Here is a 25,778-nt window from a genome sequence, read left to right as displayed (position 1 = left end):
AGCGAATGTGAAGCTATTATTATGCCTGTGATACGATAAAATGAAACCGGAATCGAATTTCGCACTTCCTAAGCTGATTTTTCGAGGAAACGGAAGCTTAACAGAAGTGGAAAATTGCAAATTAGAGGGTTTTAGAGAAGGAATTCGGCTAAAATCTCGCTAGCTTATTGCGGAGTAATGAGTCTCGTTCGTTTTCCCGTATACAGTCAAATTAGCCTACAATTTTGTCCAAATCCGACAGTGCCCGAGCTACGTTGCTTACACATGTCTTCTCTGGTCCTGATCGAGATACAGAGGATTTGAGCCGAAAATCGTCTGTCAACAAGTAATCAAAAATAGAAAAACACGAAAAGGGGTGCAACACGAGGACTTCCCTGGGGGTCACCCATCCTAGTACTTCTCTTGCCCAAGCACGCTTAACTTCGGAGTTTTGATGGAAGCCGATGTATTAGTGCTGGTATGATCGCACCCGACATTGAGTGCGATGTTTATTCTTATATCCCTCGAGTACGTGTGGAGTAGGCGGCATTAGACAACACGCGGCACTTCTCTCGCCCAATAAGAACAATGAAGTTAAGCGTTCTGGCGCGATGGCAGAGCTAGGATGGGTGACCTCCCTGGGAAGTCCTCCTGTCGCGACCGTTTAAGGAAATTGTGGATGAAACAGTCGAAATAATTGTTTTAAATGAGTTAACCGTCTACGGAGTATTCTGCGTCATACCCTTCCGCACAGAACTAGCTCACGACAACAAAAATCGCTAAATGTTCCCAAAAAATAGAAAAAAAATAAGAAGAAGAAAATAGCGAATGTAAAGCTATTATTATGCCTGGGACACGATAAAATGGAACTGGAATCGAATTTCGGACTTCCTAAGCGGATTTCTCAAGAGAACAGAAGCTTAACAGAAGCGGAAAATCGCAAATTAGAGGGCCTTAGAGAAGGAATTCGGCTAAAATCTCGCTAGCTCATTGCGGAGTAATGAGCCTCGTTCGTTTGCCCGTTTACAATTAAATTAGCCTACAATTTTTTCCAAATCCGGCAATGCCCGAGCTACGTTGATTACACAAGTCTTCTCTGGTCCTGATCGAGATTCAGATGATTTGAGCCGAAAATCTTCTGTCAACAAGTAATCAAAAATAGAAAAACACAAAAAGGGGTGCAACACAAGGACTTCCCAGGGGGTCACCAATCCTAGTACTGCTCTCGCCCAAGCACGCTTAACTTCGGAGTTCTGATGGGATCCGGTGCATTAGTGCTGGTATGATCGCACCCGACATTGAGTGGGATGTTTATTCTTATATCCCTCGAGTACGTGTGAAGCGGGCGGCGATGGACAACACGCGGCACTGCTCTCGCCCAATCAGAACCATGAAGTTAATCGTTATTGCGCGATGGCAGAGCTAGGATGGGTTACCTCCCTGGGAAGTCCTCGTGTCGCGACCGTTTACGTAATTTATGGATAAAACAGTCGAAATAATTGTTTTTAATGAGTTAACCGTCTCCGGAGTAATCTGCGTCATACCCTTCCGCACAGAACCGGCTCACGACAACAAAAATCGCTAAATTTTCCCAGAAAATAGAAAAAAAATAAGAATAAGAAAATAGCGAATTCAAAGCTATTATTATGCCTGGGATAAGATAAAATGAAACCGGAATCGAATTTCGGACTTCCTAAGAGGATTTCTCGAGGAAACGGAAGCTTAACAGAAGCGGAAAATCGCAAATTAGAGGGTCTTAGAGAAGGAATTCGGCTATGACCGTTTACAATCAAATTAGGCTACAATTTTGTACAAATCCGACAGTGTTCGAGTTACGTTGATTTCACATGTCTTATTTGGTCTCGATCGAGATTCAGATGAAACAGTCGAAATAATTGTTTTTAATGAGTTAACCGTCTCCGGAGTAATCTGAGTCATATCCTTCCGCACAGAACCTGCTCACGACAACAAAAATGCCTAAATGTTCCTAGAAAATATAAAAAATAAGAAGAAGAAAATAGCGAATGTAAAGCTATTATTATGCCTGGGATACGATAAAATGGAACCGGAATCGAATTTCGGACTTCCTAAGCGGATTTCTCGAGGAAACGGAAGCTTAACAGAAGCGAAAAATCGCAAATTAGAGTGTCTTAGAGAAGGAATTCGGCTAAAATCTCACCAGCTCATTGCAGAGTAATGAGTCTTGTTCGTTTGCCCGTTTACACTCAAATTAGCCTACAATTTTGTCCAAATCCGGCAGTGCCCGAGCTACGTTGATTTTACATGTCTTATCTGTTCCTGATCGAGAGTCAGATGATTTGAACCGAAAATCTTCTATCAACAAGTAATCAAAAATAGAAAAACACAAAAAGAGGTGCAACAGGAGGACTTCCCAGGGGGTCACCCATCCTAGTACTGCTCTCGTCCAAGCACGCTTCACTTCGGACTTCTGATGGGATCCGGTGTATTATTGCTGGTATGATCGCACCCGACATTGAGTGCGATGTTTATTCTTTTATCCCTCAAGTACGTGTGGAGCGGGCGGCGATGGACAACACGTGGCACTGTTCTCGCCCAATCAGAACCATGAAGTTAAGATTTCTGGCGCGATGGCAGAGCTAGGATGGGTGACCGCCCTGGGAAGTCCTCGTGTCGCGACCGTTTACGTAAATTATGGCTAAAACAGTCGAAAATTTTTTTATTTTTAATGTGTTAACCGTCTACGGAGTAATCTGCGTCATATCCTTCCGCACAGAACCGGCTTACGACAACAAAAATCATAATTGTTTCCAGAAAATAGAAAAAAAATAAGAATAAGAAAATAGCGAATGTAAAGCTATTATTATGCTTGAGATACGATAAAATGAAATCGAAATTGAATTTCGGACTTCCTAAGCGGATTTCTCGAGGAAACGGAAGCTTAACAGAAGCGGAAAATCGCAAATTAGAGGGTCTTAGAGTAGAAATTCGGCTAAAATCTCGCCACCTCATTGCGGATTAATGAGTCTCGTTCGTTTGCCCGTTTTCAATCAAATTAGGAAACAATTTTGTCCAAATCCGGCAAGTACCCGAGCTACGTTGATTTCACGCCTTATCTGGTCCTGATCGAGAGTCAGATGATTTAAGCCGAAAATTGTCTGTCAACAAGTAATCAAAAATAGAAAAACACGAGAAGGGGTGCAACAGGACATCCCAGGAGGTCACCCATCCTAGTACTGCTCTTGCCCAAGCACGCTTAACTTCGGAGTTCTGATGGGAGCCGTTGTATTAGTGCTGGTATTATCGCAACATACATTGAGTGAGATATTTATTCTTATATCCCTCGAGTCCGTGTGGAGCGGGCGGCGATGGACAACACGCGGCACTGCTCTCGCCCAATCAGAACCATGAAGTTAAGCGTTCTGGCGCGATGGCAGAGCTAGGATGGGTGACCTCCCCTGGAAGTCCTCGTGTCGCGACCATTTACGTAAATTATGGTTAAAACAGTCGAAATAATTGTTTTTGATGAGTTAACCGTCTCCGGAGTAATCTGCGTCATACACTTCCGCACATAACCGGCTCACGACAACAAAAATCGCTAAATGTTCCCAGAAAATAGAAAAAAAAATAAGAAGAATAAAATAGCGAATGTAAAGCTGTTATTATGCCTGGGATACGATAAAATGGAACCGAAATCGAATTTCGAATTCCTAAGTGGATTTCTCGAGGAAACGAAAGCATAACAGAAGCGTTAAATCGCAAATTAGAAGGTTTTAGAGAAGGAATTCGGCTAAAATCTCGTCAGCTCATTGCGTAGTAATGAGTCTCCTCCGTTTGCCCGTTTACAATCAAATTAGACTACAATTTTGTCCAAATCCGGCAGTGCCCGAGCTACTTTCATTTCACAAGTCTTATCTGGTTCCGATCGAGATTCATATGATTTGCGTAGTAATGAGTCTCGTCCGTTTGCCCGTTTACAATCAAATTAGCATACAATTTTGTGCAAATCCGGCAGTGCCCGAGCTACGTTGATTTCACAAGTCTTATCTGGTCCCGATCGAGATTCAGATGATTTGAGCCGAAAATCATCTGTCAACAAGTAATCAAAAATAAAAAACACGAAAAGGGGTGCAACACGAGGACTTCCCAAGGGGTCACCCATCCTAGTACTGCTCTCGCCCAAGCACGCTTCACTTCAGAGTTCGGATTGGATCCGGTGCATTAGTGTTGGTATCCAGCTCATTGCAGAGTAATGAGTCTTGTTCGTTTGCCCGTTTACAATCAAATTAGGCTACAATTTTGTCCAAATCCGGCAGTGCCCGAGCTACGTTGATTTCACACGTCTTATCTTATCTTGATCGAGATTCAGATGATTTGAGCCGAAAAACGTTTGTCAACATGTAATCAAAAATTGAAAAACACGGAAAGGGGTGCAACACGAGGACTTCCCAGGGGGTTACCCATCCTAGTACTGCTCTCGCCTAAGCACGCTTAACTTCGGAGTTCTGATGGGATCCGGTGTATTAGGGCTGGTATGATTGCACCCAACATTGAGTGGGATGTTTATTCTTATATCCCCCGAGTACGTGTGGAGCGGACGGCGATAAACAAAACGCGGCACTGCTCTCGCCCAATCAGAACCATGAAGTTAAGCGTTCTGGTGCGATGGCAGAGCTAGGATGGGTTACCTCCCTGGAAATTCTCATGTCGCAAAAATTGTCAAACCCTTCAGAACAGAACCAGCTCACGACAACAAAAATTGCTAAATGTTTCGAGAAAATAGAAAATAAAATATGAAGAAGAAAATAGCGAATGTAAAGCTATTATTATGCCTAGGATACGATAAAATGGAACCGGAATCGAATTTCGAACTTCCTAACCGGATTTCTCGAGAAAACGGAAGCTTCACAGAAGCGGAAAATCGCAAATTAGAGGGTCTAAGAGAAGGAATTCGGCTAAAATCTCGCCACCTCGTTGCGGAGTAATGACTCTCGTTCGTTTGCCCATTTACAAACAAATTAGGCTACAATTTTGTCCATATCCGGCAGTGCCCGAGCTACGTTGATTTCACATGTCTTATCTGATCCCGATCGAGATTCAGATAATTTGAACCGAAAATCGTCTGTCAACAAGTAATCATAAATAGAAAAACACGAAAAGAGGTTTAACACGAGGACTTCCCAGGGGGTCACCCATCATAGTAATGCTCTCGACCAAGCACGCATAACTTCGGAATTCTGATGGGATCCGGTGCATTAGTGCTGGTATGATCGCACCCGACATTGAGTGGGATGTTTATTTTTATATCCCCCGAGTACGTGTGGAGCGGGCGACGATGGACAACACGCGGCACTGCTCTCGCCCAATCAGAACCATGAAGTTAAGCGTTCTGGCGCGATGGTAGAGTTAGGATAGGTGACCTCCCTGGGAAGTCCTCGTGTCGCGACCGTTTACGTGAATTAAGGATAAAATAGTCGAAATAATTGTTTTTAGTGAGTTAACCGTCTCCGGAGTAATCTACGCAATACGCTTCCGCACAGAACATGCTCACGACAACAAAAATCGCTAAATGTTCCCAGAAAATAAAAAAAATAAGAAGAATAAAATAGCGAATGTAAAGCTGTTATTATGCCTGGATCTGATAAAATGGAACCGAAATCGAATTTCGAACTTCCTAAGCGGATTTCTCGAAGAAACGGAATCTTAACAAAAGCGGAAAATCGCAAATTAGAGAGTCTTAGAGAAGGAATTCCGTTAAAATCTCGCCAGCTCATTGCGAAGTAATGAGTCTCGTTCGTTTGCCCGTTTACAATCAAATAAGGCTACAATTTTGTCCAAATCCGGCATTGCCCGAGCTACGTTGATTTCATATGTCTTATCTGATCCCGATCGAGATTCAGATGATTTGAGCCAAAAATCGTCTGTCAACAAGTAATCAAAAATAGAAAAATACGAAAAGGGGTGCAACACGAGGACTTCCCAGGGAGTCACCCATCCTAGTACTGCTCTCGCCCAAGCACGCTTTACTTCGGAGTTCTGATGGGATCCGGTGCATTAGTGCTGGTATGATCGCACCCGACATTTAGTGGGATGTTTATTCTTATATCCTTCTAGTACGTGTGGAGCGGGCGGCGATGGACAACATGCGGCACTGCTCTCGCCCAATCAGACCCTTGAAGTTTAGCTTTCTAGCGCGATGGCAGAGCTAGGATGGGTGACCTCCCTGGGAAGTCCTCGTGGCAGTCGTACATTATGGATAAAACAGTCGAAATAATTGTTTTTAATGAGTTAAACGTCTCCGGAGTAATCGTCGTAATACCCTTCTGCTCAGAACCGGCTCACGACAACAAAAATTGCTAAATGTTCCCAGAAAATAGAAAAAAAATAAGAAGAAGAAAATAGAGAATGTAAAGCTATTATTATGCTTGGGATACGATAAAAAGGAACCGAAATCAAATTTCGGACTTCCTAAGCGGATATCTCGAGGAAACGAAAGCTTAACAGGAGCGGAAAATCGCAAATTAGAGAGTCTTAGAGAAGAAATTCGGCTAAAATCACGCCATCTCATTGCGGAGGAATGAATCTCGTTCGTTTGCCCGTTTACAATTAAATTAGGCTACAATTTTGTCCAAATCTGGCAATGCCCGAGCTACGTTGATTTCACACGAGGACTTCCCAGGGGGCCACCCATCATAGTACTGCTCTCGCCCAAGCACGCTTAACTTCGGAGTTTTGATGGGATCCGGTGCATTAGTGCTGGTATGATCGCACCCGACATTGAGTGGGATTTTTATTCTTATATCCTCGAGTACGTGTGGAGCGGACGGCGATGGACAACACGCAGCACTGCTCTCGCCCAATCAGAACCATGAAGTTATGCGTTCTGGCGCGATGGCAGAGCTAACCGTCTTCGGATTAATCTACGTAATGCCCTTCCGCACAGAACCGGCTTACGACAACAAAAATCGCTAAATGTTCCCAGAAAATAGAAAAAAAAAATAAGAAGAAGAAAATAGCAAATGTAAAGCTATTATTATGCCAGAGAGACGATAAAATGGAACCGGAATCGAATTTCGAACTTCCTAAACGGATTTCTCGAGGAAACGGAATCTTAACAGAAGCGGAAAATCGCAAATTAGAGGGTCATAGAGAAGGAATTCGGCTAAAATCTCGCCAGCTCGTTGCGGAGTAATGAGTCTCGTTCGTTTGCCCGTTTACAATCAAATTAGGCTACAATTTTGTCCAAATCCCGCAGTGACCGAGCTAGTGTTATTTCACATGTCTTATCTGGTCTCGATCGAGATTCAGATGATTTGAGCCGAAAATCGTCTGTCAACAAGTAATCAATCAAAAATAGAAAAACACAAAAAGAGATGCAACACCAGGACTTCCCAGGGGGTCACCCATCCTAGTACTGCTCTCGCCCAAGCAAGCTTAACTTCGAAGCTCTGATGGGATCCGGTGCATTAGTGCTGGAATGATAGCACCGACATTGAGTGGGATGTTTATTCTTATATCCCTCGACTACGTGTGGAGTGGGCGGCGATGGGCAACACGCGGCACTGCTCTTGCCCGATCAGAACCATGAAGTTAAGCGTTCTGGCGCGATGGCAGAGCTAGGATGTGTGACCTCTCTGGGAAGTCCTTGTGTCGCGATCGTTTACGTAAATTATGGATAAAACAGTAGAAATAATTGTTTTTAATGAGTTAACCATCTACGGAGTAATCTACGTAATACCCTTCCGCTCAGAACAGGCTCATAACAACAAAAATCGCCAAATGTGCCCAGAAAATACAAAAAAAATAAGAAGAAGAAAATAGGGAATGTAAAGCTATTATTATGCTTGGGATACGATAAAATGGAACCAGAATCGAATTTCAGACTTCCTAAGCGGATTTCTCGAGGAAACGGAAGCTTAACAGAAGCGGAAAATCGCAAATTAGAGGGTCTTAGAGAAGGAATTCGGCTAAAATCTCGCCAGCTCATTGCGTAGAATGAGTCTCGTTCTTTTGCCCGTTTACAATCAAATTAACCTACAATTTTGTCCAAATCCGGCAGTGCTCGAGCTGCGTTGATTTCACATGTCTTATCTGGTCCCGAAAAAGATTCAGATTATTAGAGCCGAAAATCGTCTGTCAACAAGTAATCAACAAAAGAAAAACACTAAAAAGGGAGCAACACGAGGACTTCCCAGTGGGTCACCCATCCTAGTATAGCTCTCGCCCAAGCACGCTTAACTTCGTAGTTCTGATGGGATCCGGTGAATTAGTGATGGTATGATCGCACCCGACATTGAGTGGGATGTTTATTCTTATATCCCTCGAGTACGTGTGGAGCGGGCGGCGATGGGTGACCTCCTTGGGAAGTACTTGTGTCGTGACCGTTTACGTAAATTATAGAGAAAACAGTCGAAATAATTGTTTTAATTAGTTAACCGTCTCCGGAATAATCTGCGTCATATCCTTCCGCACAGAACCGGCTCACAACAACAAAAATTGCTAAATGTTTCCAGAAAATATAAAAAAAATTAAGAAGAAGAAAATAGCGAATGTAAAACTATTATTATGCCTGGGATACGATAAAATGGAACCGGAATCGAATTTTAAACTTCCTAAGCGGATTTATCGAGGAAACGGAAGCTTAATAGAAGCGGAAAATCGCAAATTAGAGGGTCTTAGAGAAGGAATTCAGCTAAAATCTCGCCACCTCGTTGCGGAGTAATGAGTCTCGTTCGTTTGCCCGTTTACAACCAAATTAGGCTACAATTTTGTTCTAATCCGGCAGTGCCCGAGCTACGTTGATTTCACATGTCTTATCTGATCTCGATCGAGATTCATATGATTTGAGCCGAAAATCGCATGTCAACAAGTAATCAAATATAGAAAAACACGAAAAGGGGTGCAACACGAGGACTTCCCAGGGGGTCAACCATCCTAGTACTGCTCTCGCCCAAGCATGCTTAACTTCGGAGTTCTGATGGGATCCGATGCATTAGTGCTGGTATGATCGCACTTGAATTGAGTGGGATGTTATTCTTATATCCCTGGAGTACGTGTGGAGTGGGCGGCGATGGCAACATGCGGCACTGCTCTTGCCCAATCAGAACCATGAAGTTAAGCGTTCTGGCGCAATGGCAGAGCTAGGATGTGTGACCTCCCTAGGAAGTCCTTGTGTCGCGACCGTTTTCGTACATTATGGATAAAACAGTCGAAATAATTGTTTTTAATGAGGTAACCTTCTACGGAGTAATCTACGTAATACCCTTCTGCTCAGAACAGGCTCACGACAACAAAAATCGCCAAATGTTCCCAGAAAATACAAAAAAAATAAGAAGAAGAAAATAGGGAATGTAAAGCTATTATTATGCTTGGGATACGATAAAATGGAACCAGAATCGAATTTCGGACTTCCTAAGCGGATTTCTCGAGGAAACGGAAGCTTAACAGAAGCGGAAAATCGCAAATTAGAGGGTCTTAGAGAAGAAATTCGGCTAAAATCTTGCCAGCTCATTGCGTAGAATGAGTCTCGTTCTTTTGCCCGTTTACAATCAAATTAACCTACAATTTTGTCCAAATCCGGCAGTGCCCGAGCTGCGTTGATTTCACATGTCTTATCTGGTCCCGAAAAAGATTCAGATTATTTGAGCCGAAAATCGTCTGTCAACAAGTAATCAACAAAAGAAAAACACTAAAAAGGGTGCAACACGAGGACTTCCCAGGGTGTAACCCATCCTAGTATAGCTCTCGCCCAAGCACGCTTAACTTCGGAGTTCTGATGGGATCCGGTGAATTAGTGATGGTATGATCGCACCCGACATTGAGAGGGATGTTTATTCTTATATCCCTCGAGGCACTGATCTCGCCCAATCAGAACCATGAAGTTAAGCGTTCTTGCGCGATGTCAGAGCTAGGATGGGTGACCTCCTTGGGAAGTACTCGTGTCGTGACCGTTTACGTAAATTATAGAGAAAACAGTCGAAATAATTGTTTTTAATGAGTTAACCGTCTCCGGAATAATCTACGTCATACCCTTCCGCACAGAACCGGCCCACAACAACAAAAATTGATAAAAGTTCCCAGAAAATATAAACAAATTAAGAAGAAGAAAATAGCTAATGTAAAACTATTATTATGCCTGGGATACGATAAATGAAACCGGAATCGAATTTCGAACTTCCTAAGCGGATTTATCGAGGAAACGGAAGCTTAATAGAAGCGGAAAATCGCAAATTAGAGGGTCTTAGAGAAGGAATTCAGCTAAAATCTCGCCACCTCGTTGCGGAGTAATGAGTCTCGTTCGTTTGCCCGTTTACAATCAAATTAGGCTACAATTTTGTTCAAATCCGGCAGTGCCCGAGCTGCGTTGATTTCACATGTCTTATCTGATCTCGATCGAGATTCATATGATTTGAGCCGAAAATCACATGTCAACAAGTAATCAAATATAGAAAAACACGAAAAGGGGTGCAACACGAGGACTTCCCAGGGGGTCAACCATCCTAGTACTGCTCTCGCCCAAGCACGCTTAACTTCGGAGTTCTGATGGGATCCGATGCATTAGTGCTGGTATGATCGCACCCGAATTTAGTGGGATGTTTATTTTTATATCCCTCGAGTACGTGTGGAGTGGGCGGCGATGGGCAACACGCGGCACTGCTCTTGCCCAATCAGAACCATGAAGTTAAGCGTTCTGGCGCGATGGCAGAGCTAGGATGTGTGACCTCCCTGGGAAGTCCTTGTGTTGCGACCGTTTACGTACATTATGGATAAAACAGTCGAAATAATTGTTTTTAATGAGGTAAACTTCTACGGAGTAATCTACGTAATACCCTTCCGCTCAGAACAGGCTCACGACAACAAAAATCGCCAAATGTTCCCAGAAAATACAAAAAAAATAAGAAGAAGAAAATAGGGAATGTAAAGCTATTATTATGCTTGGGATACGATAAAATGGAACTAGAATCGAATTTCGGACTTCCTAAGCGGATTTCTCGAGGAAACGGAAGCTTAACAGAAGCGGAAAATCGCAAATTAGAGGGTCTTAGAGATGGAATTCGGCTAAAATCTTGCCAGCTCATTGCGTAGAATGAGTCTCGTTCTTTTGCCCGTTTACAATCAAATTAACCTACAATTTTGTCCAAATCCGGCAGTGCCCGAGCTGCGTTGATTTCACATGTCTTATCTGGTCCCGAAAAAGATTCAGATTATTTGAGCCGAAAATCGTCTGTCAACAAGTAATCAACAAAAGAAAAACACTAAAAAGGGTGCAACATGAGGACTTCCAAGGGGGTCACCCATCCTAGTATAGCTCTCGCCCAAGCACGCTTAACTTCGGAGTTCTGATGGGATCCGGTGAATTAGTGATGGTATGATCGCACCCGACATTGAGAGGGATGTTTATTCTTATATCCCCCGAGGTAGTGATCTCGCCCAATCAGAACCATGAAGTTAAGCGTTCTTGCGCGATGTCAGAGCTAGGATGGGTGACTTCCTTGGGAAATACTCGTGTCGTGATCGTTTACGTAAATTATAGAGCAAACAGTCGAAATAATTGTTTTTAATGAGTTAACCGTCTCCGGAATAATCTGCGTCATACCCTTCCGCACAGAACCGGCTCACAACAACAAAATATGCTAAATGTTCCCAGAAAATAGAAAAATAATTAAGAAGAAGAAAATAGCGAATACATAGTTATTAATATTCCTAGGATACGATAAAATGGAACCTGAATCGAATTTCGGACTTCCTAAGCGGATTTCTCGATGAAACGGAAGATTAACAGAAGCAGAAAATCGTAAATTAGAGGGTATTAGAGAAGGAATTCAGCTAAAATCTCGCCAGCTCATTGCGAAATAATGAGTCTCATTCGTTTGCCCGTTTACAATCAAGTTAGGTTACAATTTTGTCCAAATCCGGCAGTGCCCGAGCTACGTTGATTTCACGTCTTATCTGGTCCCGATCGAGATTCAGATGATTTGAGCCGAAAATCGTCTGTCAACAAGTAATCAAAAATAGAAAAACACGAAAAGAGGTGCAATACGAGGACTTCTCAGGGAGTCACCCATACTAGTACTGGTCTCGCCCAACACGCTTAACTTCGGAGTTATGATGGGATTCGGTGCATTAGTGCTTGTATGATCACACCCGACATTGAGTGGGATTTTTATTCTTATATGCCTAGCGTACGTGTGGAGCGGGCGGCGATGGACAACACGCGGCACTGCTCTCGCCCAATCAGAACCTTGAAGTTAAGCGTTCTGGCGCGAAGGCAGAACTAGGATGGGTGACCTCCTTGGGAAGTCCTCGTGTCGCGATTGTTTACATAAATTATGGATAAAACAGTCGAAATAATTGTTCTTGATGAGTTAACCGTCTCCGGAGTAATCTGCGTCATACCCTTCCGCACAGAACCGGCTCACGACAACAAAAATCGATAAATGTTCCCAGAAATAGGAAAAAAATAAGAAGAAGAAAATAGCGAATGTAAAGCTATTATTATGCCTGAGATACGATAAAATGGAACCATAAACAAATTTCGGACTTCCTTAGCGGATTTCTCGAGGAAACAGAAGCTTAAAAGAAGCGGAAAATCGCAAATTAGAGGGTCTTAGAGAAGGAATTCAGCTAAAATCTCGCCAGCTCATTGCGGAATAATGAGTCTCGTTCGTTTGCCCGTTTACAATCAAATTAGGCTACAATTTTTCCAAATCCGGCAGTGCCCGAGCGACGTTGATTTCACATGTCTTATCTGGTCCCAATCGAGATTCAGATGATTTGAGCCAAAAATCGTCTGTCAACAAGTAATCAAAAATAGAAAAACACGAAAAGAGGTGCAACACGAGGACTTCCCAGGGGGTCACCCACCCTAGTACTGCTCTCGCCCAAGCACGCTTTACTTCGGAGTTCTGATGGGATCCGGTGCATTAGTGCTGGTATGATCGCACCGGACATTGAGTGGATGTTTATTCTTATATCCCTCGAGTACGTGTGGAGCGGGCGGCGATGGAAAATACGCGGCACTGCTCTCGCCCAATCAGAACCAAGAAGTTAGGCGTTCTGGCGCGATGGTAGAGCTAGGATGGGTGACATCCCTGGAAAGTCCTTGTGTCGCGACGGTTTACGTAAATTATGGCTAAAACAGTTGAAATAATTGTTTTTAATGAGTTAACCATCTGCAGAGTAATCTGCGTCATATCCTTCTGCCCAAAACCGGCTCACGACAACAAAAATCTCTAAATTTTCCCAGAAAATAGGAAAAAAATAAGAAGGTAATAGCGAATGTAAAGCTATTATTAATCCTGAGATACGATAAAGTGGAACCGGAATCGAATTTCGAACTTCCTAAGCGGATCTCTCGAGTAAACGAAAGCTTAACAGAAGCATTATATCGCAAATTAGAGGGTCTTAGAGAAGGAATTCGGCTAAAATATCGCCATCTCATTGCGGAGTAATGAGTCTCGTTCGTTTGCCCGTTTACAATCAAATTAGCCTACAATTTTGTCCAAATCCGGCAGTGCCCGAGCTACGTTGATTTCACATGTCTTATCTGGTCCCGATCGAGATTCAGATTATTTGAGCCGAAAATCATCTGTCAACTAGTAATCAAAAATAGAAAAACACGAAAAGGGGAGCAACACGAGGACTTACCAGGGGGTCACCCATCTTAGTACTGGTCTCGCCCAAGCACGCTTAACTTCGGAGTTCTTATGGGATCCGGTGCATTAGTGCTGGTAGGATCGCACCCCACATTGAGTGCGATTTTTATTCTTATATGCCTCACGTACGTGTGGAGCGGGCGGAGATGGACAACACGCGGCACTGCTCTCGCCCAAATGAGCCATGAAGTTAAGCATTCTGGCGCGATGGCAGAGCTAGGATGGGTGACCTCGCTGGGAAGACCGCGTGTCGCGACCGTTTACATAAATTATGGATAAAACATTCGAAATAATTGTTTTTAATGAGTTAACCGTCTCCGGAGTAATCTGGGTCATACCCTTCCGCACAGAACCGGCTCACGACAACAAACATCTCTAAATGTTCCCAGAAAATAGGAAAAAAACAAGAAGAAGAAAATAGCGAATGTAAAGCTTTTATTATGCCTGGGATACGATAAAGTGGAACCGAAATCGAATTTCGAACTTCCTAAGCGGATTTCTCGAGGAAACGGAAGTTAACAGAAGCGGAAAATCGCAAATTAGAGGGCCTTAGAGAAGGAATTCGGCTAAAATCTCGCCAGCTCATTGCGGAGTAATGAGTCTCGTTCGTTTGCCCGTTTACAATCAAATTAGGCTACAATTTTGTCCAAATCCGGCAGTGTCCGACCTACGTTGATTTCACATGTCTTATCTTGTCCCGATCGAGATTCAGATTATTTGAGCCGAAAATCGTCTGTCAACAAGTAATCAAAAATAGAAAAACACGAAAAGGGGTGCAACACGAGGAGTTCCCTGGGGGTCACCTATCCTAGTACTGGTCTCGCCCAAGCACGCTAAACTTCGGAGTTCTGATGGGATCCGGTGCATTAGTGCTGGTATGATCGCACCCCACATTGAGTGCGATTTTTATTCTTATATGCCTCACGTACGTGTGGAGCGGGCGGAGATGGACAACACGCGGCACTGCTCCCGCCCAATCAGAACCATGAAGTTGAGCATTCTGGCGCGATGGCAGAGCTAGGATGGGTGACCTCCCTGGGAAGACCTCTTGTCGCGACCGTTTACATAAATTATGGATAAAACATTCGAAATAATTGTTTTTAATGAATTAACCGTCTCCGGAGTAATCTGCGTCATACCCTTCCGCACAGAACCGGCTCACGACAACAAAAATTGCTAAATGTTCCCAGAAAATAGGAAAAAAATAAGAAGAAGAAAATAGCGAATGTAAAGCTTTTCTTATGCATGGGTTGCGATAAAGTGGAACCGAAATCAAATTTCGAACTTCCTCAGCGGATTTCTCGAGGAAACGGAAGGTTAACAGAAGTGGAAAATCGCAAATTAGAGGGTCTTAGAGAAGGAATTTGGTTAAAATCTCGCAAGCTCATTGCGGAGTAATGAGTCTCGTTCGTTTGCCCGTTTACAATCAAATTAGGCTACAATTTTGTCCGAATCCTGCAGTGCCCGAGCTACGTTGATTTCACATGTCTTATCAGGTCCCGATAGAGATTCAGATTATTTGAGCCAAAAATCGTCTGTCAACAAGTAATCAAAAATAGAAAAACACGAAAAGGGGTGCAACACGAGGAGTTCCCTGGGGGTCACCTATCCTAGTACTGGTCTCGCCCAAGCACGCTTAACTTCGGAGTTCTGATGGGATCCGGTGCATTAGTGCTGGTATGATCGCACCCCACATTGAGTGGGATTTTTATTCTTATATGCCTCGCGTACGTGTGGAGCGGGCGGAGATGGACAACACGCGGCACTGCTCTCGCCCAATCAGAACCATGAAGTTAAGCATTCTGGCGCGATGGCAGAGCTAGGATGGGTGATCTCCTTGGGAAGACCTCGTGTCGTGACCGTTTACATAAATTATGGATAAAACATTCGAAATAATTGTTTTTAATGAGTTAACCGTCTCCGGAGTAATCTGCGTCATACCCTTCCGCACAGAACCGGCTCACGACAACAAAAATCGCTAAGTATTCCCATAAAATAGAAAAAAATAAGAAGAGGAAAATAGCGAATATAAAGCTATTATTATGCCTAGGATAAAATAAAATGGAACCGGAATCAATTTCGGACTTCCTAAGCGGATTTCTCGACGAAACGAAAGCTTAACAGAAGTGGAAAATCGCAAATTAGAGGGTTTTAGAGAAGAAATTCGGCAAAAATCTCGCCAGCTCATTGCGGAGTAATAAGTCTCGTTCGTTTGCCCGTTTACAACCAAATTAGGCTACAATTTTGTCCAAATCTGGCAATGTTCGAGCTACGTTTATTTCACATGTCTTATCTGGTCCCGATCGAGATTCAAGTGATTTGAGCCGAAAATCATCTGTCAACAAGTAATCAAAAATAGAAAAACACGAAAAAGGGTGCAACACGAGGACTTACCAGGGGGTCACCCATCTTAGTACTGCTCTCGTCCAAGCACGCTTAACTTCGGAGTTTTGATGGGATCCGGTGCATTAGTGCTGGTATGATCGCACCCCACATTGAGTGGGATTTTTTTTCTTATATGCCTCGCGTACGTGTGGAGCGGGCGGCGATGGACAACACGCGGCACTGCTCTCGCCCAAATGAGCCATGAAGTTAAGCATTCTGGCGCGATGGCAGAGCTAGGATGGGTGACCTCCCTGGGAAGAACTCGTGTCACGACCGTTTACATAAATTTTGGATAAAACATTCGAAATAATTGTTTTTAATGAGTTAACCGTCTCCGGAGTAATCTGGGTCATACCCTTCCGCACAGAAACGGCTCACGACAACAAATATCTCTAAATGTTCCCAGAAAATAGGAAAAAAATAAGAAGAAGAAAATAGCGAATGTAAAGCTTTTATTATGCCTGGGATACGATAAAGTGGAACCGAAATCGAATTTCGAACTTCCTAAGCGGATTTCTCAAGGAAACGGAAGTTAACAGAAGCGGAAAATCGCAAATTAGAGGGCCTTAAAGAAGGAATTCGGCTAAAATCTCGGCAGCTCATTGCAGAGCAATGAGTCTCGTTCGTTTGCCCGTTTACAATCGAATTAGGCTACAATTTTGTCCAAATCCGGAAGTGTCCGACCTACGTTGATTTCACATGTCTTATCTAGTCCCGATCGAGATTCAGATTATTTGAGCCGAAAATCGTCTGTCAACAACTAATCAAAAATAGAAAAACACGAAAAGGGGTGCAACACGAGGAGTTCCTTGGGGGTCACCTATCCTAGTACTGGTCTCGCCCAAGCACGCTTAACTTCGGAGTTCTGATGGGATCCGGTGCATTAGTGATGGTATGATCGCACCCCACATTGAGTGGGATTTTTATTCTTATATGCCTCGCGTACGTGTGGAGCGTGCAGAGATGGACAACACGCGGCACTGCTCCCGCCCAATCAGAACCATGAAGTTAAGCATTCTGGCGCGATGGCAGAGCTAGGAAGGGTGACCTCCCTGGGAAGATCTCGTGTCGCGACCGTTTACATAAATTATGGATAAAACATTCGAAATAATTGTTTTTAATGAGTTAACCGTCTCCGGAGTAATCTGCGTCATACCCTTCCGCACAGAACCGGCTCACGACAACAAAAATCGCAAAATGTTCCCAGAAAATAGGAAAAAAATAAGAAGAAGAAAATAGCGAATGTAAAGCTTTTCTTATGCATGGGTTGCGATAAAGTGGAACCGAAATCAAATTTCAAACTTCCTAAGCGGATTTCTCGACGAAACGGAAGGTTAACAGAAGCGGAAAATCGCAAATTAGAGGGTTTTAGAGAAGAAATTCGGCTAAAATCTCGCCAGCTCATTGCGGAGTAATAAGTCTCGTTCGTTTGCTCGTTTACAATCAAATTAGGCTACAATTTTGTCCGAATCCGGCAATGTTCGAGCTACGTTGATTTCACATGTCTTATCTGGTCCCGATCGAGATTCAAGTGATTTGAGCCGAAAATCATCTGTCAACAAGTAATCAAAAATAGAAAAACACGAAAAAGGGTGCAACACGAGGATTTCCCAGGGGGTCACCCATCCTAGTACAGCTCTCGCCCAAGCAAGCTTAACTTCGGAGTTCTGATGGGATCTGCTGCATTAGTGCGAGAAATGATCGCACCCGACATTGAGTGGGATGTTTATTCTTATATCCCTCGAGTACGTGTGGAGCGGGCGGCGATGGACAACACGCGGCACTGCTCTCGCCCAATCAGAACCATGAAGTTAAGCGTTCTGGTGCGATGGCAGAGCTAGGATGGGTGACCTCCCTGGGAAGACCTCGTGTCGCGACCGTTTACATAAATTATGGATAAAACATTCGAAATAATTGTTTTTAATGAGTTACCCGTCTCCGGAGTAATCTGGGTCATACCCTTCCGCACAGACCAGCTCACGACAACAATCGCTAAATGTTCCCAGAAAATAGGAAAAAAATAAAAAGAAGAAAAAAGCGAATGTAAAGCTTTTATTATGCCTGGGATACGATAAAGTGGAACCGAAATCGAATTTCGAACTTCCTAAGCGGATTTATCGAGGAAACGGAAGTTAACAGAAGCGGAAAATCGCAAATTAGCGGGCCTTAGAGAAGGAATTCGGCTAAAATCTCGTCAACTTATTGCGGAGCAATGAGTCTTGTTCCTTTGCCCGTTTACAATCAAATTAGGCTACAATTTTGTCCAAATCCGGCAGTGTCCGACCTACGTTGATTTCACATGTCTTATCTTGTCCCGATCGAGATTCAGATTATTTGAGCCGAAAATCGTCTGTCAACAAGTAATCAAAAATAGAAAAACACGAAAATTTGTGCAACACGAGGAGTTCCCTGGGGGTCACCTATCATAGTACTGCTCTCGCCCAAGCACGCTTAACTTTGGAGTTCTGATGGGATCCGGTGAATTAGTGCTGGTATGATCGCACCCGACATTGAGTGGATGTTTATTCTTATATCCCAAGAGTACGTGTGGAGAAAGCGACGATGGACAACACGAGGCACTGCTCTCGCCTAATCAGAACCATGAAGTTTAGCGTTCTAGTGCGATGGGAAAGCTAGGATGGGTAACCTCCCTTGGAAGTACTCGTGTCACGACCGTTTACGTAAATTATGGATAAAACAGTCGAAATAATTGTTTTTAATGAGTTAAACGTCTCCGGAGTAATCTACGTAATACCCTTCTGCATAGAACCGGCTCACGACAACAAAAATCGCTAAGTATTCCAAGAAAACAGAAAAAAAAATAAGAATAAGAAAATAGCGAATGTAAAGCTATTATTATGCCTGGGATAAAATAAAATGGAACCGGAATAAATTTTGGACTTCCAAAGCGGATTTCTCGAGGAAATGAAAGCTTAACAGAAGCGAAAAATCGCAAATTAGAGGGTTTTAGAGAAGAAATTCGGCTAAAATCTCGCCAACTCATTGCAGAGTAAAAAGTCTCGTTCGTTTGCCCGTTTACAATCAAATTAGGCTACAATTTTGTCCAAATCCGGCAATGTTCGAGCTACGTTGATTTCACATGTCTTATCTGGTCCTGATCGAGATTCAAGTGATTTGAGCCGAAAATCATATGTCAACAAGTAATCAAAAATAGAAAAACACGAAAAGGGGTGCAACACGAGGACTTCCCAGGGGTCAACCATCCTAGTACTGCTCTCGCCCAAGCACGCTTAACTTCGGAGTTCTGATGGGATCCGGTGCATTAGTGCTGGTATGATCGCACCAGACATTGAGTTGAATGTTCATTCTTATATCCCTTGAGTACGTGTGGAACGGGCGGAGATGGACAACACGCGGCACTGCTCTCGCCCAATCAGAACCATGAAGTTAAGTGTTCTGGCGCGATGGCAGAGCTATGATGGGTGACCTCCCGTGGAAGTCCTCGGGTCGTGACCGTTTACGTAAATTATGGAAAAAACAGTCGACATAATTGTTTTTAATTAGTTAACTGTCTCCGGAGTAATCTGGGTAATACTCTTCGGCACAGAACCGGCTCACGACAACAAAAATCGCTTAATGTTCCCAGAAAATAGGAAAAAAATAAGAAGAAGAAAATAGCGAATGTAAAGCTTTTCTTATGCATGGGTTGCGATAAAGTGGAACCGAAATCGAATTTCAAACTTGCTAAGCGGATTTCTCGAGGAAACGGAAGGTTAACAGAAGTGGAAAATCGAAAATTAGAGGGTCTTAGAGAATGAATTTTGTTAAAATCTCCCAAGCTCATTGCGGAGTAATGAGTCTCATTCGTTTGCCCGTTTACATTCAAATTAGGCTACAATTTTGTCCGAATCCGGCAGTGCCCGAGCTACGTTGATTTCACATGTCTTATCAAGTCCCGATCGAGATTCAGATGATTTGAGCCGAAAATCGTCTGTCAACAAGTAATCAAAAATATAAAAACACGAAAAGGGGTGCAACACGAGGAGTTCCCTGGGGGTCACCTATCCTAGTACTGCTCTCGCCCAAGCACGCTTAACTTTGGAGTTCTGATGGGATCCGGTGAATTAGTGCTGGTATGATCGCACCCGACATTGAGTGGATGTTTATTCTTATATCCCAAGAGTACGTGTGGAGAAAGCGACGATGGACAACACGAGGCACTGCTCTCGCCTAATCAGAACCATGAAGTTTAGCGTTCTAGTGCGATGGGAGAGCTAGGATAGGTAACCTCTCTGGGAAGTACTCGTGTCACGACCGTTTACGTAAATTATGGATAAAACAGTCGAAATAATTGTTTTTAATGAGTTAAACGTCTCCGGAGTAATCTACGTAATACCCTTCTGCATAAAACCGGCTCACGACAAAAAAAATCACTAATTATTCCCAGAAAACAGAAAAAAAAATAAGAAGAAAAAAATAGCGAATGTAAAGCTATTATTATGCCTCGGATAAAATAAAATGGAACCGGAATAAATTTTGGACTTCCTAAGCGGATTTCTCGAGGAAATGAAAGCTTAACAGAAGCGGAAAATCGCAAATTAGAGGGTTTTAGAGAAGAAATTCGGCTAAAATCTCGCCAGCTCATTGCGGAGTAAAAAGTCTCGTTCGTTTGCCCGTTTACAATCAAATTAGACTACAATTTTGTCCAAATCCGGCAATGTTCGAGCTACGTTGATTTCACATGTCTTATCTGGTCCTGAACGAGATTCAAGTGATTTGAGCCGAAAAACATATGTCAACAAGTAATCAAAAATAGAAAAACACGAAAAAAGGTGCAACACGAGGACTTCCCAGGGGTCAACAATCCTAGTACTGCTCTCGCCCAAGCACGCTTAAGTTCGGAGTTCTGATGGGATCCGGTGCATTAGTGCTGGTATGATCGTACCAGACATTGAGTTGAATGTTCATTCTTATATCCCTCGAGTACGGGTGGAACGGGCGGCGATGGACAACACGCGGCACTGCTCTCGCCCAATCAGAACCATGAAGTTAAGTGTTCTGGCGCGATGGCAGAGCTATGATGGGTGACCTCCCGTGGAAGTCCTCGGGTCGTGACCGTTTACGTAAATTATGGAAAAAACAGTCGACATAATTGTTTTTAATTAGTTAACTGTCTCCGGAGTAATCTGGGTAATACTCTTCGGCATAGAACCGGCTCACGACAACAAAAATCGCTTAATGTTCCCAGAAAATAGGAAAAAAATAAGAAGAAGAAAATAGCGAATGTAAAGCTTTTCTTATGCATGGGTTGCGATAAAGTGGAACCGAAATCGAATTTCGAACTTGCTAAGCGGATTTCTCGAGGAAACGGAAGGTTAACAGAAGTGGAAAATCGCAAATTAGAGGGTCTTAGAGAAGGAATTTGGTTAAAATCTCCCAAGCTCATTGCGGAGTAATGAGTCTCATTCGTTTGCCCGTTTACAATCAAATTAGGCTACAATTTTGTCCGAATCCGGCAGTGCCCGAGCTACGTTGATTTCACATGTCTTATCAGGTCCCGATCGAGATTCAGATGATTTGAGCCGAAAATCGTCTGTCAACAAGTAATCAAAAATAGAAAAACACGAAAAGGGGTGCAACACGAGGAGTTCCCTGGGGGTCACCTATCCTAGTACTGCTCTCGCCCAAGCACGCTTAACTTTGGAGTTCTGATGGGATCCGGTGAATTAATGCTGGTATGATCGCACCCGACATTGAGTGGATGTTTATTCTTATATCCCAAGAGTACGTGTGGAGAAAGCGACGATGGACAACACGAGGCACTGCTCTCGCCTAATCAGAACCATGAAGTTTAGCGTTCTAGTGCGATGGGAGAGCTAGGATGGGTAACCTCCCTGGGAAGTACTCGTGTCACGATCGTTTACGTAAATTATGGATAAAACAGTCAAAATAATTGTTTTTAATGAGTTAAACGTCTCCGGAGTAATCTACGTAATACCCTTCTGCATAGAACCGGCTCACGTAAAAAGAAGAAAATAGCGAATGTAAAGCAATTATTATGTTTGGGATACAATAAAATGGAACCGGAATCGAATTTCAAACTTTCTAAGCGGATTTATCGAGGAAACGAAAGCTTAATAGAAGCGGTAAATCGCAAATTAGAGGGTCTTAGAGAAGGAATTCGGCTAAAATCTCGTCAGCTCATTGCGTAGTAATGAGTCTCGTCCGTTTGCCCGTTTACAATCAAATTAGCCTACAATTTTGTCCAAATCCGGCAGTGCCCGAGCTACATTGATTTCACATGTCTTATCTGGTCCCGATCGAGATTCAGATTATTTGAGTCAAAAGTCATCTGTCAACAAGTAATCAAAAATAGAAAAACACGAAAAGAGGTGCAACATGAGGACTTTCCATGGGGTCACCCATCTTAGTACTGGTCTCGCCCAAGCACGCTTAACTTCGGAGTTCTGATGGGATTCGGTGCATTAGTGCTGGTATGATCGCACCCCACATTGAGTGTGATTTTTATTCTTATATGCCTCGCGTACGTGTGAAGCGGGCGACGATGGACAACACGCAGCACTGCTCTCGCCCAATCAAAACCATGAAGTTAAGCGTTCTGGCGCGATGGTAGAGCTAGGATGGGTGACCTCCCTGTGAAGACCTCGTGTCGCGACCGTTTACGCAAATTATGGATAAAACATTTCGAAATAATTGTTTTTAATGAGTTAACCGTCTCCTGAGTAATCTGGGTCATACCCTTCCGCACAGAACCGGCTCACGACAACAAAAATCGCTAAATGTTCCCAGAAAATAGGAAAAAAATAAGAAGAAGAAAATAGCGAATGTAAAACTTTTATTATACCTGGGATACGATAAAGTGGAACCGAAATCGAATTTCGAACTTCCTAAACGGATTTTTCGAGGAAACGGAAGCTTAACAGAAGCGGAAAATCGCAAATTAGAGGGTTTTAGAGAAGGAATTCGGCTAAAATCTCGCCAGCTCATTGCGGAGTAATGAGTCTCGTTCGTTTGCCCGTTTACAATCAAATTAGGCTACAATTATGTCCAAATCCGGCAGTGTCCGACCTACGTTGATTTCACATGTCTTATCTGGTCCCGATCGAGATTCAGATTATTTGAGCCGAAAATCGTCTGTCAACATGTAATCAAAAATAGAAAAACACGAAAAGGGGTGCAACATGAGGACTTCCCTGGGGGTCACCTATCCTAGCACTGCTCTCGCCCAAGCACGCTTAACTTCGGAGTTCTGATTGTATCCGGTGAATTAGTGCTGGTATGATCGCACCCGACATTGAGTGGGATGTTTATTCTTATATCATTCGATTATGTGTGGAGCGGGCGGCGATGGAAGAGCAAGGATGGGTGACCGCCCTTGGAAGTCCTCGTGTCGCGACCGTTTACGTAAATTATGGATAAAACAGTCGACATAATTGTTTTTAATGAGTTAACCGTCTCCGGAGTAATCTGGGTCATACCATTCGGCACAGAACCGGCTCACGACAACAAAAATCGATAAATGTTCTTAGAAAATAGGAAAAAAATAAGAAGAAGAAAATAGCGAATGTAAAGCTTTTATTATGCCTGGGATACAATAAAGTGGAACTGAAATCGAATTTCGAACTTCCTAAGCGGATTTCTCGAGGAAACGGAAGCTTAACAGAAGCGGAAAATCGCAAATTAGAGGGTCTTAAAGAAGGAATTTGGCTAAAATCTCGCAAGCTCATTGCGGAGTAATGAGTCTCGTTCGTTTGCAAGTTTACAATCAAATTAGTCTACAATTTTGTCCAAATCCGGCAGTGTCCGAGCTACGTTGATTTCACATGTTTTATCTATTCCTGATCGAGATTCAGAGGATTTGAGCCGAAAATTGTCTGTCATTAAGTAATCAAAAATAGAAAAACACGAAAAAGGGTACAACACGAGGACTTCTCAGGGGGTCACCCATCTTATCACTGCTCTCGCCCAAGCACGCTTAACTTCGGAGTTCTGATGGGATCCCGTGCATTAGTGCTTGTATGATCGCACCCGATATTGAGTTGGATGTTTAATCTTATATCCTTCGAGTATTTGTGGAGCGGGCAGCGATGGACAACACGCGGCACTGCTCTCGCCCAATCAGAACCATGAAGTTAAGCGTTCTGGCGCGATGGCAGAGCTAGGATGGGTGACCTCCCTGGGAAATCCTCGTGTCGCGACCGTTTACGTAAATTATGGATAAAACATTCAAAATAATTGTTTTTAATGAGTTAATCGTCTCTGGAGTAATCTGGGTCATACCCTTCCGCACAGAACCGGCTCACGACAACAAAAATCTCTAAATGTTCCCAGAAAATAGGAAAAAAATAAGAAGAAGAAAATAGCGAATGTAAAGCTTTTATTATGCCTGGGATACGATAAAGTGGAACCGAAATTGAATTTCGAACTTACTAAGCGGATTACTCGAGGAAACGGAAGCTTAACAGAAGCGGAAAATCGCAAATTAGAGGGTTTTAGAGAAGGAATTCGGCTAAAATCTAGCCAGCTCATTGCGGAGTAATGAGTCTCGTTCGTTTGCCCGTTTACAATCAAATTAGGCTACATTTTTGTCCAAATCCAGCCGTGCCCGAGCTACGTTTATTTCACATCTATTATCTGGTCCCGATCGAGATTCAGATGATTTGAGCCGAAAATCGTCTGTGAACAGGTAATCAAGAATAGAAAAAGACGAAAAGGGGTGCAACACGAGGACTTTCCAGGTGGTCACCCATCCTAGTACTGCTCTCGTCCAAGCACGCTTAGCTTCGGAGTTCTGATGGGATCCGGTGCATTTGTGCTGGTATGATCGCACCCGACATTGATTGGATGTTTATTCTTATATCCCAATAGCACGTGTGGAGAAGGCGACGATGGACAACACGCGGCACTGCTCTCGCCCAATCAGAACCATGAAGTTAAGCATTCTGGCGCGATGGCAGAGCTAGGATAGGTAACCTCCCTGGGAAGTACTCGTGTCACGACCGTTTACGTAAATTATGGATAAAGCAGTCGAAATAATTGTTTTTAATGAGCAAGCCGTATCCGGAGTAATGAGTAAGCCGTATCCGGAGTAAGTATTCCCAGAAAATGGGAAAAAAAAAAGAAGAAGAAAATAGCGAATGTAAAACTATTATTATGCCTGTGATAAGATAAAATGGAACCGGAATAAAATTTCGGACTTCCTAATCGGATTTCTCGAGGAAACGGAAGCTTAACAGAAGCGAAAATCGCAAATTAGAGGGTTTTAGAGAAGAAATTCGGCTGAAATCTCGCAAGCTCATTGCGGAGTAATGATTCTCGTTCGTTTGGCAACAATTTTGTCCAAATCCGGCAGTGCCCGAGCTACGTTGATTTCACATGTCTCATCTGGTCCCGATCGAGATTCAGATGATTTGAGCCGAAAATCGTCTGTCAACAAGTAATCAAAAATAGAAAAACACGAAAAGGGGTGCAACACGAGGACTTCCCAAGGGGTCGGTCACCCATCCTAGTACTGCTCTCGCCCATGCACGCTTAACTTCGGAGTTCTGATGGGATCCAGTGCATTAGTGCTGGTATGATCGCACTTGATTTTGAGTGGGATGTTTATTCTTATATCCTTCGAGTATGTGTGGAGCGGGCGGCGATGGACAACACGCGGCACTGCTCTCGTCAAATCAGAACCATGAAGTTAAGCGTTCTGGCACGATGGCAGAGCTAGGATGGGTGACCTCCCTTGGAAGTCCTCGTGTCGCTACCGTTTACGTAAATTACGGATAAAATAGTCGACATAATTGTTTT

At 43.3% G+C, this 25,778-nt stretch overlaps 26 non-coding genes and 7 pseudogenes across 26 annotated transcripts; all 33 read right to left on the bottom strand.

Moving 5' to 3' along the window:
- Positions 1 to 352: 352 nt before the first annotated feature.
- Positions 353 to 471, bottom strand: LOC142506328 (5S ribosomal RNA). Its single transcript, XR_012804623.1, has one exon. It is a non-coding gene; the product is annotated as a 5S ribosomal RNA (ribosomal RNA).
- A 683-nt stretch (positions 472 to 1,154) lies between these two features.
- Positions 1,155 to 1,273, bottom strand: LOC142513472 (5S ribosomal RNA). Its single transcript, XR_012809417.1, has one exon. It is a non-coding gene; the product is annotated as a 5S ribosomal RNA (ribosomal RNA).
- A 1,077-nt stretch (positions 1,274 to 2,350) lies between these two features.
- Positions 2,351 to 2,469, bottom strand: LOC142508830 (5S ribosomal RNA). Its single transcript, XR_012807032.1, has one exon. It is a non-coding gene; the product is annotated as a 5S ribosomal RNA (ribosomal RNA).
- Positions 2,470 to 3,153: 684 nt separating this feature from the next.
- LOC142512100 (5S ribosomal RNA) lies at positions 3,154 to 3,269 on the bottom strand (annotated as a pseudogene).
- An 814-nt stretch (positions 3,270 to 4,083) lies between these two features.
- Positions 4,084 to 4,201, bottom strand: LOC142512319 (5S ribosomal RNA; annotated as a pseudogene).
- Positions 4,202 to 4,385: 184 nt separating this feature from the next.
- On the bottom strand, positions 4,386 to 4,504 carry LOC142514757 (5S ribosomal RNA). Its single transcript, XR_012810635.1, has one exon. It is a non-coding gene; the product is annotated as a 5S ribosomal RNA (ribosomal RNA).
- A 613-nt stretch (positions 4,505 to 5,117) lies between these two features.
- Positions 5,118 to 5,236, bottom strand: LOC142511253 (5S ribosomal RNA; annotated as a pseudogene).
- A 680-nt stretch (positions 5,237 to 5,916) lies between these two features.
- Positions 5,917 to 6,035, bottom strand: LOC142512141 (5S ribosomal RNA). The gene has a single exon (XR_012808810.1). It is a non-coding gene; the product is annotated as a 5S ribosomal RNA (ribosomal RNA).
- Positions 6,036 to 6,613: 578 nt separating this feature from the next.
- Positions 6,614 to 6,731, bottom strand: LOC142510599 (5S ribosomal RNA; annotated as a pseudogene).
- Positions 6,732 to 7,328: 597 nt separating this feature from the next.
- On the bottom strand, positions 7,329 to 7,447 carry LOC142510248 (5S ribosomal RNA). The gene has a single exon (XR_012808372.1). It is a non-coding gene; the product is annotated as a 5S ribosomal RNA (ribosomal RNA).
- A 681-nt stretch (positions 7,448 to 8,128) lies between these two features.
- On the bottom strand, positions 8,129 to 8,247 carry LOC142510226 (5S ribosomal RNA). Its single transcript, XR_012808351.1, has one exon. It is a non-coding gene; the product is annotated as a 5S ribosomal RNA (ribosomal RNA).
- A 607-nt stretch (positions 8,248 to 8,854) lies between these two features.
- Positions 8,855 to 8,973, bottom strand: LOC142516684 (5S ribosomal RNA). The gene has a single exon (XR_012812466.1). It is a non-coding gene; the product is annotated as a 5S ribosomal RNA (ribosomal RNA).
- Positions 8,974 to 9,652: 679 nt separating this feature from the next.
- On the bottom strand, positions 9,653 to 9,771 carry LOC142509093 (5S ribosomal RNA). The gene has a single exon (XR_012807281.1). It is a non-coding gene; the product is annotated as a 5S ribosomal RNA (ribosomal RNA).
- Positions 9,772 to 10,419: 648 nt separating this feature from the next.
- Positions 10,420 to 10,538, bottom strand: LOC142513053 (5S ribosomal RNA). The gene has a single exon (XR_012809019.1). It is a non-coding gene; the product is annotated as a 5S ribosomal RNA (ribosomal RNA).
- Positions 10,539 to 11,219: 681 nt separating this feature from the next.
- Positions 11,220 to 11,338, bottom strand: LOC142508801 (5S ribosomal RNA). Its single transcript, XR_012807004.1, has one exon. It is a non-coding gene; the product is annotated as a 5S ribosomal RNA (ribosomal RNA).
- A 648-nt stretch (positions 11,339 to 11,986) lies between these two features.
- On the bottom strand, positions 11,987 to 12,104 carry LOC142512415 (5S ribosomal RNA; annotated as a pseudogene).
- A 681-nt stretch (positions 12,105 to 12,785) lies between these two features.
- On the bottom strand, positions 12,786 to 12,904 carry LOC142513219 (5S ribosomal RNA). The gene has a single exon (XR_012809178.1). It is a non-coding gene; the product is annotated as a 5S ribosomal RNA (ribosomal RNA).
- Positions 12,905 to 13,583: 679 nt separating this feature from the next.
- On the bottom strand, positions 13,584 to 13,702 carry LOC142517232 (5S ribosomal RNA). Its single transcript, XR_012812989.1, has one exon. It is a non-coding gene; the product is annotated as a 5S ribosomal RNA (ribosomal RNA).
- A 681-nt stretch (positions 13,703 to 14,383) lies between these two features.
- LOC142515850 (5S ribosomal RNA) lies at positions 14,384 to 14,502 on the bottom strand. The gene has a single exon (XR_012811672.1). It is a non-coding gene; the product is annotated as a 5S ribosomal RNA (ribosomal RNA).
- A 683-nt stretch (positions 14,503 to 15,185) lies between these two features.
- On the bottom strand, positions 15,186 to 15,304 carry LOC142513785 (5S ribosomal RNA). The gene has a single exon (XR_012809713.1). It is a non-coding gene; the product is annotated as a 5S ribosomal RNA (ribosomal RNA).
- Positions 15,305 to 15,985: 681 nt separating this feature from the next.
- LOC142516133 (5S ribosomal RNA) lies at positions 15,986 to 16,104 on the bottom strand. Its single transcript, XR_012811944.1, has one exon. It is a non-coding gene; the product is annotated as a 5S ribosomal RNA (ribosomal RNA).
- A 681-nt stretch (positions 16,105 to 16,785) lies between these two features.
- Positions 16,786 to 16,904, bottom strand: LOC142517212 (5S ribosomal RNA). The gene has a single exon (XR_012812970.1). It is a non-coding gene; the product is annotated as a 5S ribosomal RNA (ribosomal RNA).
- A 683-nt stretch (positions 16,905 to 17,587) lies between these two features.
- Positions 17,588 to 17,707, bottom strand: LOC142510617 (5S ribosomal RNA; annotated as a pseudogene).
- A 678-nt stretch (positions 17,708 to 18,385) lies between these two features.
- On the bottom strand, positions 18,386 to 18,504 carry LOC142508039 (5S ribosomal RNA). Its single transcript, XR_012806272.1, has one exon. It is a non-coding gene; the product is annotated as a 5S ribosomal RNA (ribosomal RNA).
- Positions 18,505 to 19,186: 682 nt separating this feature from the next.
- LOC142514487 (5S ribosomal RNA) lies at positions 19,187 to 19,304 on the bottom strand. Its single transcript, XR_012810377.1, has one exon. It is a non-coding gene; the product is annotated as a 5S ribosomal RNA (ribosomal RNA).
- A 683-nt stretch (positions 19,305 to 19,987) lies between these two features.
- On the bottom strand, positions 19,988 to 20,106 carry LOC142515310 (5S ribosomal RNA). Its single transcript, XR_012811163.1, has one exon. It is a non-coding gene; the product is annotated as a 5S ribosomal RNA (ribosomal RNA).
- Positions 20,107 to 20,788: 682 nt separating this feature from the next.
- Positions 20,789 to 20,906, bottom strand: LOC142510262 (5S ribosomal RNA). Its single transcript, XR_012808385.1, has one exon. It is a non-coding gene; the product is annotated as a 5S ribosomal RNA (ribosomal RNA).
- Positions 20,907 to 21,589: 683 nt separating this feature from the next.
- Positions 21,590 to 21,708, bottom strand: LOC142516060 (5S ribosomal RNA). Its single transcript, XR_012811875.1, has one exon. It is a non-coding gene; the product is annotated as a 5S ribosomal RNA (ribosomal RNA).
- A 640-nt stretch (positions 21,709 to 22,348) lies between these two features.
- LOC142507392 (5S ribosomal RNA) lies at positions 22,349 to 22,467 on the bottom strand. Its single transcript, XR_012805651.1, has one exon. It is a non-coding gene; the product is annotated as a 5S ribosomal RNA (ribosomal RNA).
- A 684-nt stretch (positions 22,468 to 23,151) lies between these two features.
- Positions 23,152 to 23,270, bottom strand: LOC142511145 (5S ribosomal RNA; annotated as a pseudogene).
- A 621-nt stretch (positions 23,271 to 23,891) lies between these two features.
- On the bottom strand, positions 23,892 to 24,010 carry LOC142509424 (5S ribosomal RNA). Its single transcript, XR_012807598.1, has one exon. It is a non-coding gene; the product is annotated as a 5S ribosomal RNA (ribosomal RNA).
- Positions 24,011 to 24,693: 683 nt separating this feature from the next.
- Positions 24,694 to 24,812, bottom strand: LOC142513633 (5S ribosomal RNA). Its single transcript, XR_012809570.1, has one exon. It is a non-coding gene; the product is annotated as a 5S ribosomal RNA (ribosomal RNA).
- A 631-nt stretch (positions 24,813 to 25,443) lies between these two features.
- Positions 25,444 to 25,566, bottom strand: LOC142507619 (5S ribosomal RNA). Its single transcript, XR_012805872.1, has one exon. It is a non-coding gene; the product is annotated as a 5S ribosomal RNA (ribosomal RNA).
- Positions 25,567 to 25,778: the final 212 nt, after the last annotated feature.

The sequence above is a fragment of the Primulina tabacum genome, chromosome 10, assembly GCF_025594145.1.
Source record: "Primulina tabacum isolate GXHZ01 chromosome 10, ASM2559414v2, whole genome shotgun sequence".
Classification (NCBI taxonomy): domain Eukaryota; kingdom Viridiplantae; phylum Streptophyta; class Magnoliopsida; order Lamiales; family Gesneriaceae; genus Primulina; species Primulina tabacum.
This window is presented reverse-complemented; position numbering and strand designations above follow the sequence as displayed.